Below are 6,000 nucleotides of genomic sequence, written 5' to 3'. Positions count from 1 at the left end.
CTACCAAATGCAGCCTGGCTGAACTGTCATGGCATGGCAGCCCTGCTCTGTGGCATGTGAGGCAGTGCAGCCTGTCATGGTAAGGACATGTCTTGGTTATGGCGTGATGGGAAGGGACAGTGGCTTTAGGCCACAGCTGGAGAGCAGAGCCTCTCAGGATGGGCTGATGTGATGCCGTGTTCCTCTTGCTGCTGCCCTGAAGGAATTGCCATGGTCTGGGCGGAGGAGGGGAATGGCTCGTGTTGCTGCCAAGGGGGAGAACCGTGTCCTTGCTGGCTGCTATGGGGCTCCTGCTCCAGCTGAAGAGCTGCTGGTGGGTTTGTGTGGCAGGGCAGTGAGCACCCATTCCAGGATTGGGGCTGCCAGGCCTGCAGCAAAGGGGAACAAACAGGCTTGGAGGGGAGGAGAGGGGCAGGGGGTGAATTAGCAGGACAGAGAGCAAGGAACCCAGGTCCCTGTCTGTTTCTGGCTGGTGTGCTTCATCCTGAATGGGGTCGCTGCTGCCCTCATGGTGAGGGAGGACAGGGGTTATCTGCGAGGAGGTATGAGGCAGTGTGATTGGTGAGAGGAATGGCTAAGGGATGCCAAAACAAAAGGTAGGGTGGTGAGAAAGGCTTTGCTATGTCTGTGGTGAGGTGTACTGTTGTGGTGAGATCTCAGGAAGGAGTTTCAAGATAGTTTTCCTCTGGCTGCACAGCCCCTACCTCTCTACTGTTCATGGCTTCCCATTCCAGGTGCAGTGTCTCAGTGAGCTGTGGTGACCCACCAACCATCTCTATGTGGCAACAGAGCACTGAGAAATGGGTGAGATGCTGCAGTTCTGCTCTGAGTGCATGGGGCAGAGGCCTGATGGTGGGGCACTGGGAGGAGAGGACCATGGCGTGCCAGCTTCTGGGCCAAGCCCAGCGGAGTGGCTTTGCTGCGGTCTGTGTGCTCTCTGCCGAGGGAAGCAAGCCAGTTCCTGCTGTATTCCCTCCTAAGAAGGCTACAGATCCAAACACTTCTGTTTTGTTGCTGAGTGGCACACAAATCAAAGTGATTGGTTTCATAGAATCATAGAATGTTGCGAGCTTTCATCAAGGGTTCAAGAAAACAAAAGTTGTGTAACATCCAAATATTTTAAATTGTGAAACTGGGCTTTCTTGCTCTGTGCATGAGTTACTGACTTGAGCTCTGGGTGTGCTGCATAGCACCTCACCCTGCAGGCGTGCTGTTCTAGCTCTGCACGGCTGCTCTGGGACCAGCGTCCCGCCTTGGGTCTGTACAGTGCATCTAAACTTCTCTGTTGCCCCTGTGCGCACCGGCCGTTGTCATTGCTGTCTGTGGAAGGAGAGGAGTGTGTGTGTGGCGTTCGGTCTGAGGCTGAGGAGAAAAAGCTGCCCTTTCTTAAAGAAGAATCCTTTTTGCTCCACGACCCTGTTCATTTTCTACATAAGAAGTAAATGACTCAGAAGCACTCCTGCTACCCTTGGTCTAACGTTATGAATCAAAATTTCCCCTTTTACTGTCAATCCTGTGTGTGCAGTAAAAAGTGAAGAGGGAATTTTTGCCATCTGAAATATTGGGAGAAATGATAACTTGCAGAATGTTGTAACACTGCATTCTATGTTCATAGCGATGGTAGTGGCTCTGTAGAAATTTTAATTTCTACTTTCTATGTGGTTGTAGACTGATGTTGTTTTTTGGCAAGAAATTATAAAAAAAATGTTTAACCTTATGAAACAGGATTTAACTGGTCCCATAATAAGTGTTAACTGGATGACTTAATGTCACCTACTTGAGATAAGCATAAGTGTCTTTTTCATGATTGTAAATTAATGTAAAGTGTTTCAGACTGTTACTCTTAATGAGAGAAATAAACCAGTGAACTTTTAGTTGCATGAAAACCTTGGGTAATATTTTGAGTTGTCTGAAAACCGTGTTATTCAAATACTCTGCCTGATATTGTGACTGCTGCCACCTGCTAGATCACAGTGGTGGACACACGAGTGCTCAGATACCTCACATTGACATTCCCCGTCCTGGAGGGTATCTTGTGAACTCCCAGAGCAGTAGGAGCTGAAATTCTGACTGGGACCTATGGGTGTTTGGATAACAGAAATATGTACTAGTGGAATATAGAGACTAATACTTGAAGCTTATTTAAATCTCAGAAATCAAAAGAGGTCTGCTGCAGGTAAGCAGGAAGGAATGGTATGAGGCTAATCCTTGGGAACAAAATGCAGGGTTAGCAGTCTGCAAATATTTCTGAATTAAATAAACTTAAATGCAAATGCTTTCTCTATCATTAATATAGATTACATCCTGTAAGTGCAATAGATGCTGAATGTAAAGCCTGTCACAGCTAAAATGTACATAGACTTCCTATCTTCCTTTTAATGCTGCTCCACTCTGTGCCAGGCTGCTGCTGGAGGAGCTGAACAAGCACTTAAAGAACTTGAGACAAATTCAGGGCTGGTACAAGAAGGTTTGTTTCTAGGCATCTCTGGAAGCAGCCTGTCCTTCAGCACATCTTGCTGCTGCCTATTTAGTTTCAACAATTCTTTTGCCCATAGGAAGATTTTCTCTCTGTTGTGGAGCTCTGCTTTCCAGTGTATATTCTGCTGTCCCTGTAGAACACTCGTGAGCAGTGATGCAAATAAAACACCTGTGGGGAAAACAGAAGGGGTTAGAGTATTCAAGGGATGGATTCCACTTTCAGAAGGTAAATTAATCTAGTTTCTCTCCTAGTCAGTGTAAGTTACGTCTGACTTTCTGTATGTTGCTCTTTTAAACTACTTTATTAAACCACTTTAAGTGTTAAAAAAAAGAAAAAAAAGAGAAAAAAGGATCTTTCTCTGTTTAAATATATTTAGTGCAGCTGTTGCTCTAGTTAAACAAATTCAGAAGAGTAATAAAGTTTTTTGAAGTCTGTGAAGTGAAGCCTGTTTAGTACACAATGAAAAAAAAAAAGTAGGTTGGAAAAGATGACCTTGAAATCTTTTTCCTTATTGAACATGTCTATAAATACGAAATTCATTAAGGAAACTCCCTCACACTGGCTAGCTGCTAAACTTGATCTAATGCAACTGAAACCTGCTTTTTTCACTGGGAAGTTTATTCAGTAGGCAATGTGGACTTACAGACCTGGATATGAATCACGTACCATGAAATTTCGCATCTGTGATAATTCTGGGGATCAGGAAATAAGAGGTTCATAGTTTTAAGGAGAGAAAAAGTTGTATTGGAAGCTGAAATATTCTGAAGTGGTCACTTGAGATGCCATTTGTTCTTTAGTAGTTCTTAGTTCAAGTGTTTCATGTTCTATCAAGAACAGTATAAACATCCATGAAACACTTATGTACAGAGCAAGTTTATGCTTGTCTAGGTTCAGAGAAAGCTTCATCTTCTGTGCCTGAATCTAATCTAGCAGAGGTAGCCTGAATGTGGTTTTTGTGCATTCTTTCCCACTTGCTGTGCTAGAAGAAATGAAATAAAGTACTAACCATGGACGGGAGCCTTGGTGTGAGTTGGATGAAAAATCTCTGTCTGGATATAAGTTCAGGAGATGGAGAAGTGTAGAGGTATGTTAAATACACACCTATATGTATATCTGTTTATAGATTATGTTTGTATTTGACAATAAGAGCCATGCGTGCAACAGCTGCCATGAAAGGAGAATGCAAAAAATATGATTCTTGAGCAGAAAAAAAAAAAAAGAGTGAAAGTTTAAAAGAAACAGCAAACTGGCCTGGGATGTAAACTTGGGAGGAGTGGGATGCCCGGCAGGGTGGGTGCAGTGGGCTCTACCTGTGGGTGCCTGGTGGGGCACAGGGCTAGGACGACATGGGGCACTTTATGCTGGCCACCATTACAGCTGAGGAGCCTTGGTGTGCTGCTGTAGGACCTGCAAGGCTGGGCATGTGTTATTTGCAGTTTTCTATGTTCATCTACATGCCCCCAAAACAGCAGGAAGGGTTGAGGTTAAGCAAAAGAGTAAATGAGGCTTCAAACACACCTCACATTTGCATTTGGAGGTGCCAAAAGTCCTTAGTTGTGCACCATTTGCTGTCACTGTGGCGCAGCAGGGAGCCCCAGAGTTTGCTCTGGATTCAGAGCCAGAGGTTAGGAGTTGCTTGTTGCCGCTTTAGCACTAGCATCTGCCTCGCATCCTTTTGTGACCAGGCTCTGTAGCTATACCTGTCCCATCACCAGTTAGAAGACCTGTTGCAAAATGCCAGCTCAGCTGGCTTCTGGATATGCTGCCTGGAGTAAAACCCAGCCATGGAGAGCAGCTTAGGGTGAGAGAAGGGATCAAGATTTTTTCTGGGGTTTGACACAGAAATTAAGAAAGTACTCTAGAAAAACAGGCATTCAGTATCTTTGTGTCCAGCAGACAAACCTGTCTGTGAGACAGCTCTGCTCGTGAATTTGAGTGGCCCCCAGTTTGCTGTTACTGATGTGTTGCTGGTGTGAGGGACTGTGTGGAAAAGCTGAGAGGTACTGGTTATTAAAAACAGGACTGGCAGAAAAGTGCTCAGGGGGCCTGTCTGGCTTACATAGCATAGCTATTGCGCCCCGGCTCCCGCAGGTGCTAATTCTCTCAGCAAACTTACAAAAATAAAACCCTGAAAAGGCTCATCCATTCTAGGAACAGCAACTTCATTCAGTGGAAGAAGGAAGCTTAGCTCTAGGAACTGAATGCTCGACACTGCAGGCATTGCTGTCTTCCTCAACTAGTCCAGGGAACCCCTCAACCTGTGCCTGTGGCCTGGGATGGGCACAGCAGTGCCGAAATGAGCACGTTACAAATGCCTGTCCCAGCTCTGTACTGGACACGTCCAACTTGACCGTTTGCTCTTGGAGTGGATAACAAAGGCCCATAGCTCTCTGTCCCAGCAGGGTGTGTTTCCTTATGCAGTAACGGAGCAGTAACATCTGATGCAGAGGATGGTCTGGCTGAGGGATGCTGAGGGCACATGCTCTGGCACACCTTCATTTAAGATGCTAGAACCTCGTCCCTCCCTCAGTCACCTCTCAGGGTCTGTTCTTGCCTGGCATATTGAGGAGGGGCTCAAATCAGGAGATTTTTGAGGATCTGGGGAGCTGTGATAGTGAGGCACAGGTTGTGGAGGCCTACACAAAGCTGATGTTCCTGGGGTGCTGGCAGCCGCAGCTCCCTCTGTTACCTGCCCTGTTTGTGCTGCCTGTGCCCCAGGACTCCGGGCTGTGCCAGGGCAGTTGGGCATCACCCACAGGGCTCCCCACAAGAGGACAGCATCTGGCCCTGGGAAAGAACAAAAAGCTGGTAAAATCCACACTGTACGTTTTGGTTTAGATCTCCTTTAATGGGAGGCCTAAAACAAACAGTCTGCGGAAACACGGGGGCTTCGATAAGGCAGCAGCTCATGGCGTGCTTCTGTCTCCCTGTGCACGGGTCTGTGAATGTACCGAGGGAAAGCAGCTTGCTGTCTTGGGCTGGCTTCAGCAGCTTTGGTGGAATCAGAACTTCCTGGTCCACTGGCAACTCTCTGCAGGACACATGCGCCAAGGAGTTAAATGTTCCTCTGGGCAGCTCTAACAGGAGATCCAGGCAGCTTTTCTGAGAGCAGTGGCACTGTTCACCCAAATAAACAGTTCAGATTTTCTTTGTTTAGCAGCTCTTGGTCCCAACTATTGCCTCTGATTAATCTTTTTGAAGAAGAGGGAGTGATTTTGTAAATGACCTTTTATTTTGCATTATTCTGTTTTTACAAAATGCAAACATGGGACCTAGAAAGACCCATGCTGCTGAGATAGATATTACTAACTCTTCAGGTTGCAGTGGGGGGGAGACCCTCTTCTGAAATGAATTCTGACCATCCCTCAAGGCCATTCCCCCTTCTTTTTCAGATTACTAGTGAGGAAATGTGCAGGTTCAAGTTGTCAATTTCCAGGCAGAATAAACCTCAGAGGAAGCTGGAGGAAATGGGCTGTGAATGCTGAACTTCAGTTGCTGTTATTTACTTCTGAGAACAGTGA

The sequence above is a fragment of the Antrostomus carolinensis genome, unplaced genomic scaffold, assembly GCF_000700745.2.
Source record: "Antrostomus carolinensis isolate BGI_N321 unplaced genomic scaffold, ASM70074v2 scaffold30926, whole genome shotgun sequence".
NCBI lineage: Eukaryota > Metazoa > Chordata > Aves > Caprimulgiformes > Caprimulgidae > Antrostomus > Antrostomus carolinensis.
This window is presented reverse-complemented; position numbering follows the sequence as displayed.